The sequence below is a fragment of the Lissotriton helveticus genome, chromosome 1_1, assembly GCF_964261635.1.
Source record: "Lissotriton helveticus chromosome 1_1, aLisHel1.1, whole genome shotgun sequence".
Taxonomy (NCBI): Eukaryota; Metazoa; Chordata; class Amphibia; order Caudata; family Salamandridae; genus Lissotriton; species Lissotriton helveticus.
The window spans coordinates 1,036,677,902-1,036,686,411 of NC_136057.1; the positions used below are offsets into that span (position 1 = coordinate 1,036,677,902).

At 45.2% G+C, this 8,510-nt stretch overlaps 2 non-coding genes across 2 annotated transcripts; one reads left to right on the forward strand and one right to left on the reverse strand.

The window, feature by feature from the left end:
* Positions 1–1,732: 1,732 nt before the first annotated feature.
* On the forward strand, positions 1,733–1,804 carry TRNAP-AGG (transfer RNA proline (anticodon AGG)). The gene has a single exon. It is a non-coding gene; the product is annotated as a tRNA-Pro (tRNA).
* Positions 1,805–1,908: 104 nt separating this feature from the next.
* On the reverse strand, positions 1,909–1,980 carry TRNAP-UGG (transfer RNA proline (anticodon UGG)). Its single transcript has one exon. It is a non-coding gene; the product is annotated as a tRNA-Pro (tRNA).
* Between the last annotated feature and the right edge of the window lie 6,530 nt (positions 1,981–8,510).

Consider the following 8,510-nt stretch of genomic DNA (forward strand, 5'->3'; position numbering starts at 1 on the left):
AGAGGTTGCTTTCTGCAGGCCGCAGCATATGTGTATTGCTGGCATCTCCTAGATGGGATAGGGAGCACTAGGCACCAACCCCACACACACACAACCCCACACACACACCCAACCTCCCGCACACACAACCTCCCACACACACAACCCCACACACATACAACCCCACACACAAACACGAACACACACAACCACACACACAACCACACACACACAAGCACACACACAACCACACTCAACAACACTACCACACACACAACCCCACAACCACACACAGCCCCAAACACAACACACACACAACCCCAAACACAACACACGCAACCACACACAACCCCAAACACAACACACACCACACAACCCCACACACACAACCCCACACACAAACACAACCACACACAACCACACACACAACCACACACACAACCATCCATCGATCTATCGTTCTATCGATCTATCTATCTATCACCCTGACTCTATCTATTGCCCTCACTCTAGCTATCTATCTATTGCCCTCACTCTATCTATCACCCTCACTCTATCTATCTATCTATCTATCTATCTAGCTATCTATCTATCTATCGCCCTCACTCTATCTCTCTATCACCCTCACTCTATCTATCGCCCTCACTCTGTCTATTGCCCTCACTCTATCTATCTATCTATCTATCTATCGCTCGCCCTTACTCTATCTATCTATTGCCCTCACTCTATCTATCTATCGCCCTCACTCTATCTATCGCTCTCACTCTATGTATCTATCTATCTATCGCCCTCACTCTATCTATCTATCGCACTCCCTCTATCTATCGCCCTCATTTGCGAAAGTTATAACTATTGGCATTGTAAATGGCAAAGCTATTAATTACGCTATTTTCAAAACCAACACACCAACAACAACAAAATTGTCATTTACAATACCAATAGCTCAAACTTTCCTAATGCGAGACCTATTGCATTGCAAATGCTTGTTTAACTTAGTGACTGTCAAACACCCCAACCTGTCAAACGAGCACAAGTCCAGGACCTTCCCCTTTAAAGTGGTCAATCGATGCAAAGAAGGTCCCATCAGGGTCTGGGACACAAGGTTCTACTGCCAGGATCTGCTATGTTCATGCTAATGCTTGCTGATTAGTGGCGTGGATCGATTTTTTTCCAGTGGTGAAATTAAGCGCAGTGTATGATTTTTGCACTTTGGGATGTTTGTGAATTTTCTCGGTTTAAATTCATCTGCCTCCCGAGACATTATCTGGACATTGCGCGGCCATTTTCACCGCACTACGAGATAATACTCACTCTAACAAAATCCAGGCAGGAGGGAAAAGGTATACACGTTTTTCTGTAGAAGTTTAAAGTTTGAGACGGAGATCGTCTTGCAGTTCCCAATTCAATACCAGAGATATTGCTTTCGTGGATAGCTAAAGAGCGCTCGGGTCCTGCAGAGTATGGGTTGCAAAAGCCCTGGAGACTCAATCTTATTTCCTCCTCCACTTCAGTCTTAGATAAAAATTAAAAAAAGTTGCTACTTTCAGATAATAGACCAGTTTAAAGTCACAGTCAGAAGAAATTAAAACACAGACCGACTGAACTCGATATGACAGAATGTATCCCCTAGCTCTACCTTTAAGTCTCTAACATCCCTGCAAAAGTGGATGCAAGAAACATGTAACACGTAATACAATCTTCCTAGTTCCGTTTAGTAATGTTTCAAAAAAGTACCTACCAGTGTGCACCAGGTGGCTCGTTGGTCTAGGGGTATGATTCTCGCTTAGGGTGCGAGAGGTCCCGGGTTCAAATCCCGGACGAGCCCAACTTTTTCTTATTTCCTTATATATTTTATTGTATTTTAGAATCCGAGGAAGATTTAATACGGATAGGAAAATAAAAACATTGATTTTAAAAAGAAAAAAAAGAGGGCTCGTCCGGGATTTGAACCCGGGACCTCTCGCACCCAAAGCGAGAATCATACCCCTAGACCAACGAGCCGATATATTATACATGTTCTTACATAGACACATGTACTGATGTATATAATTATATATATATATAATGTTTTTTAATGTATTCTATAGTTCTGTGACTTTGCCATGTACACATTATTCTGCCTTCATTACTGCGCGCCTTTTACCTTGTACGAACCTCTGCCACGTACACATTATTCGCTCTTCTGTACTTTGACCCTTTTACCTTATACGTGTGTGAAAAAAAGAAATAAATCGCCAATCTGCATCCAGTATTTTGGGGAGGGTGGAGCTTCAAAATCAAAAGTCGAAGTGTAACAACATAGGGGTATAAGGAGACGCGCTCGCTGCGAGTGCAAAGGGAGGCAGGAGCCCCGAGCTGTGAAAGTGTCTAAATGTAGCGCGTTCCTCCGGCTCTAATGTCTGCCGCAGGCGCTCTGCGAGGGCAGCAGGGCGGCGGTTTCAGCTGCGCAGAGACACATCGAGCGGTTGTGGGCATAGCCAAGAAGTACATGTCACATGTGTGATGGTAGGAGTGACTAAGGTCCGCCGCCATCACCCGGGGAACAAACAGCTTGAATGAGATGCTTCAAAGCGAAACCCCGACACTTGACCCTGTCTCTATCGTCGCGGGACGCTCCCCCCTTCTTTAGCCACCTCCAGACCACCTGCTCTTGCGCAGTCTAACAGCTCTTGGAGCCTTCAAGCCCCCGAGGTGCTCACCTGCACAGTGATCGTGCCCTCCTCTCTGCCATTTCTATCCCATAATTCCACCCAAAGTCTTCAAGTAACAACCCCTGCTTCACCCTTCTCACACAGCCGGCTATCGAAGAAACTGAGGGGCATATTATCAAGGGGGTTTATCTCCGCTTTTTTGGCTTTAAAAGCCAAGAAAGCGGAGATAAAATTATCTCCCTATTACCTAGCTGTCGCTAACACCAGTTAGCGACAGCTAGTAGGAGATAGCGACCATCTTGGGCCCCACTTTGCATGTCAGTGATATTTATCACTAATGACATGCAAAGTGGGCGTGCCAAGATGTTAGCAACTGGAAACAGTCGCTAACATCGCTATCTCCTATTACCAACTTTTGGAGATATTCGCGCTCCAAAAGCTAACACCTGCCCTGAGCAGTTCTTAGCCATGTTATCCAATGGGAGGTGGATAACATGGCTAAGAGCATTAGCTCGGTAATGCATGAATATCGCTGACTTTTCAGCGATATTCATGCATTGCGGCCGTTTTTTATCGCATTTGCGATAAACCTTGGTAATACCAAGGTTTATCTGCGATAAAAATCGCCGCAGCTCAGCGGTAAATTTTTGTCTCTAACCAAGCAATAGCGATAATTATCGTTATTGCTTGGTAATATGCCCCTCATTCTGGCTGGCCCAACTCCCACCAGCCACATCAGCACAACCAATGCAAACAATGGACCTCAAAGAAAGACCACCGCCTTTCCCTCTCAACAGAAAAGAGCATGCCTCGGGGCCAATGCTAAGACAATCCTTTTCATAACTCCTACTCCATGACAAACATCTATACAATAACACCTAAAGAGGGACCACAAAAACAATAGGTAAAAGAAGTGCTCTACAATGCCAGTATCCTTAAATAAACATGGCCAGAACTCTGCCCCCAACCAGAACCATTGGCACCCATCCTAGATTACATCTCCACCCAAAACGCCTAAGATCTTGCCCTCACTTCATATAGATCTCGGAAGGCAGAACACTTGTATAGGATTGTTGCATTCACAATGAAACGTGAAGGTATATCAGTTCCACAGAATTATAAATACAGATGGCATCACACATTTGTTTCCAGCATCATGTCAAGCAGTGAACAAAAATACAAAGCACGTTAATAATCAATTCTAATGAGTAACAGCGAGCAACAAGTGCAACTTAAATAAGGTGCAAACGGAGGACAAGCACAATAAATGAAACAGATTGGCCTATAATAGCCACTGAGCGATGGACAATGAGCAATGCATGGACCAGTCAATGAGACAGGTGCCCCTGTAACTGAGGAGAGTTCATTCATGAGATAGAGTGACCAGTGAGTGAGGCCTGGTGACCAATCAATAACGCTGAGCGGCCCAGTGAGGGATGCAGGCTGGCCCTGAAGGACGCAAGGTGACCAGTGAAGTAGGCTTGATGGCCAGCGAAGCAGGTGGGGAGAATTTCCTAAAATACCCGGTTGCACTTGCTCCATGAAAGGGCAAATATGACCAAGTGAGGGAGGGAAAGCGATCGTTTGTTGGAGCAGGACTGGAGGGGGTGGAAGCAGTGAAAATGACAGCGAGCAATGAGGAAATGTCTAATGAATGTGGCAGTGAGGAGCAAATATCACACAGATGGCACAGTTTTGCGTCGTGACGCTCCATGGAGTAGCTGTACGCTCTATACATTGCTTTCATCATCATCATTCATCAGATCAGCGAATGCAGCTGCGGCCAGTGCATAACGCAGTGGCTGCTAAATGTAGAATAGGGACTAGTGAGAGGAGTAGATGGACCTGTGTGAATTGGGCAGAATAATGAAGGAATTGTGTTTGTAGAAAGACATGAATAAGGCACTATCTATTTAACACTGGCCTGTGTACAGAGCCGTGGCCAGTGAATTAGACATAGTGGCCAGTGTATGGGTCACAGTAGTCAGTGAATGGGACTCAGTGGCCAGTGAATGTCTCGGTGGGCAGTGATAGTGGGCAATCAAAAGCAGATTAAGCAGTGTGATCACTGACAGCAGTAGTGACCATTGAACGAGGCAGTGAACAATAAATGAGGCATAAATCAGTCAAGGAGCTATAGGGATTAGTGAGTTGGGTAGAGTGATGGATGCGTGGGGCAGAGGGACCCGTGACTGCCCAAGAGGTTCTTGGTTGCCATTCTCAGTCACTAAAGGAAGCAGACCAAGCATGAAAACATAGCAGTGAGACCACAGAAGGAAATGGTTACTGATAATGATATGCATTTCCGATTGTTTATAGGTCTATCCATTACAGGAGGATTTGACTAAAAAGCATGTACTCGTTCCAATGAGATTTTAAGGCCTCGTTATCAGGGAGACGGCTAGTTTATAGAACCGCCCTGAAGCGGAGGGAGACTTGGCAGCCTAGCACCACATGGCTGCCAGACATGACCATCTCCTGTCTCTGTTACTCGTTCTCATTAATGATCCCACCTCCTCATCTTCTCCACAGACCCTTCCTTCTCCCTACCACTCACTCACCTAACCCTCATATATAGGTAAAATCCTAGACCATATATACTCAGGGGAGGATATAGTGAATATTGGTTATATAATGGAGCTAGCATGCACCGACATAAGGGTATGTTCTGTAATATTAGTCTTAAGAGGGAAACGTGATTGAATACAAGGACATCTGTCAGCACCTATATCGATAAATATGTGGAAGGTTTTAATGTTTGGCTTGCCAATGCACTGGAAGATTAGTTCTTACCCCCTAAATCGTTTCTATCACACCGCCCCACTCCCTCAGAGCCTTGGTATACTGGCAAAGAGAACATGTAAGAAACTGGATAGGCTGTGGCGTTGTAATTATGGTGCTGAAGAGAAAGGTGTTTATAAACAGGAACTTAAGCATTATGAATTTCTTCTTTAGGAAACCTGCTCCAAATATTACCAACGTGACACTTCTCAAGAAAAAGATCTAGCCAAGGAGGTGTTTTGCATCTATAAATCCTTGGCAAACACTGATAGAATATCTTCTTCGGTCAAGGCATTCCAAATGATTTTCTATGATTTAGCTGACTTTTTAATAATAAAATTGAGCATCTTTTGTCTCCAATAGCTCTGAGGTGACTTTCCTGACCCCCCATCCCCTCTTACTACATCTGCCATAATCTCATTACCTTGGTCTGAGATCTGATCCATTTCAGAAGACATTATGCTTGCAAAACTTAGTACCATTATCTCAGGTTCCCTTTTACGATTGGTGTCCCATGAAATATCTTAAGATTTCAGCGCCCACAGTGGCACCAGTCGCCTCAATTTGTAATGCCTTGCCCGACCTCGGCCAAGCCCCAGATTTCTGCATATCAGCAGCTGTCATTACTTTACTGACAAAAATCAACCTTAGATCCTCAAATCCTGGCCAACCATCACCTTATTTCCCTCTTGTCCGCCATGGCCAAAGAAATGGAGAGTCATGTCAATCATCAGCTATCACACCATACAGGGAACAGAGCTGTCAACAATAGGTTTCAATCTGGCTTTCACCTATATCACAACACTGAGATCATGTTAAATGCCGTCTGTGTTGATATTCGATTATCTTGGAGAATGAGGGCTCTTGCACCTTCACAAAGTCTGACATATGATCGCTTAAGATCCGTCCCCAATATTATACTTTTCCAGTCGGCTCATCGTCAGCTATGCTGTGGTGACCCTCAGGGCTCATCTCTGAGCCCAACTTTAACATCTACGTGATGCCACTAGCCAACCCTATCACCTTCTTTGAGCTTCAATTCTATTCTTATGCTGATGATACTCAGATCGTACTATGGCTTGAGAGGAGTCTCTTGTCCATCCAAGATTAATTTAAATATTAGCTTACACTGGTGGTCCAGTGGATGAATGGCAACTCATTGAGGTTGAATGCAGACATGACGAGGCCCTGGTTTTTGGGGATCCTTCCGTCTGATCACCTACTTGTTGGCCACAATGCCTGGGAACTTGCCCGACCCCTGGAATTAGTGTACATGATCTGGGGATTATCTGAAACTCTAAATCACCCTTTGAGTCTCGCATCAAATAGCTGACGGCGACATGTTTTGCCTTATTGAAGAAGATGATAAAGATCACCGCTTTTGTGCCTAGTGCTTTACTGAGAACTTTGGTGCAGACACTTATTGCCCGCTATCTGGACTACTGCAATACCCTCTTCTTGTACCTCACCTCGTCTTTCACACAGCGTCTCCAATTGCTACTGAATGCTGCAGCTAGGCTTATTGCAGGCTTGCCTAGATAAGTCAAGGTGTCTAATCACTTGTCTGACATGCATTGGCTTCCTGTTGGTAAATACTGTATCTTTAAGGCTCTGTGCTTTTGCCAAAACGCAGTACACATGGTAAGTCTGCCTAACCATATAACCGGTGTATTTACCAAATACTGTCCTATCAGACATCCTCGATTTTCAGAGGCTTTATTGGCCAACTAACCCAGATTCCATAGAAAGAGCACAGGAGGGCATGCTTTCTTTGTTGTCTCTGCCCAGTTGGAACAACCTGCCCTTTGCTATTTGTGCAAAACCTAACCATATGCAATTCTGTAAAACTCTAAAACCACATTTGTGTTCCATATAGTTCTGCTGGGTGCTGGGTGCTGCTGCTGTTCCTAAACTTAGAGCCACGATACCTCTGGTAACCACATGCTCTAGACAACTAAAACTAAAATAATATAAACTAACCTAACAAAGATTCCCCTTGCAACATAAGTGATCATTAATAACCTCAGCCCCATAGAAATATTTAAGGGTTGAGTAAGGGTGTGAGAGGGACTAGGTTCAGGATGAGGCTTAGCATACCAGTCTGTTGCCAGAAAACTCTACTCTGGTCTTAAAGCCTTTCTCAGCAGACTTTGTGGTAGCAGAACTGGGAGCAGAGAGTTGCTTACACCCACAGCCATGCTCTGCACTCACAGCCTGCTGACCACTGCCAATTGGCTGTCCTGCAAGGCTCAAGGGCATATGGAACTGGGAATAGTGGATGGACAAAGTACATGTTACCCACTCAGAAAAGCCTGGGTAGTGCTTTTTTTGAGCCAGGGTATTCCAGTGCTCTGCACCTGCAGCTAATTGCCAGCACTGGCGCTTATGGCAGTCTGCCACATGGTGGCACTGTCTGGCTGTCTGTATGAGCACAACAGCAGCTATTTATTAGTTCACTTTCCATTTACAATGACTAATCCCTGCCTCCGTGGCCATTCTTATAGCTTTGGAGGCCTGGAATAGTCTGAATTGTCGCACTTGTAAGAGTGTGATGGTTAGTAACTGTGTTTGTACTGTCATAGGCAGCTGGCAGGGTCAATGTGTGGTGCTAGCTGCAGTCAATCAATCAATCAGTATTTGATAAGCGTGACTACTCACCTGTGAGGGTCTCACGGCGCTGGGGGTGGGTGGGGTGGATGCTGGTCCGACTCAGCGCTGGGGTTCAGTCGAAGAGCCAGGTCTTGAGGTCGTTCCTGAATTGGGGTCAGTAACAGGTCTTGCCTGAGGTGGAGAGGTAGTGGCCTCCCAACGAGAGCCCCGGCACTTATTATATTACAAATTAAGCAGTCGCCTGGGATCTGGCACATAACAGTGGCGGGCTGACAAGATGGCTCCAGGTGCATACCTCTAGTGTAGGGGGGAGGAGTCTTGGGTTGTTTATCTCGTGGGCTCAGAATTTTTCCATCCATTTATGACATCTTGGGGTCTGCAACTGTACTCATGAGCTGTAAAAACACTGGTTGACCCAATAAGTCGCTGGGACCTGGGTAAATTGGTAATGCAAACAAAGTGGTCCCAGATACTAGAGCAATTAGACCA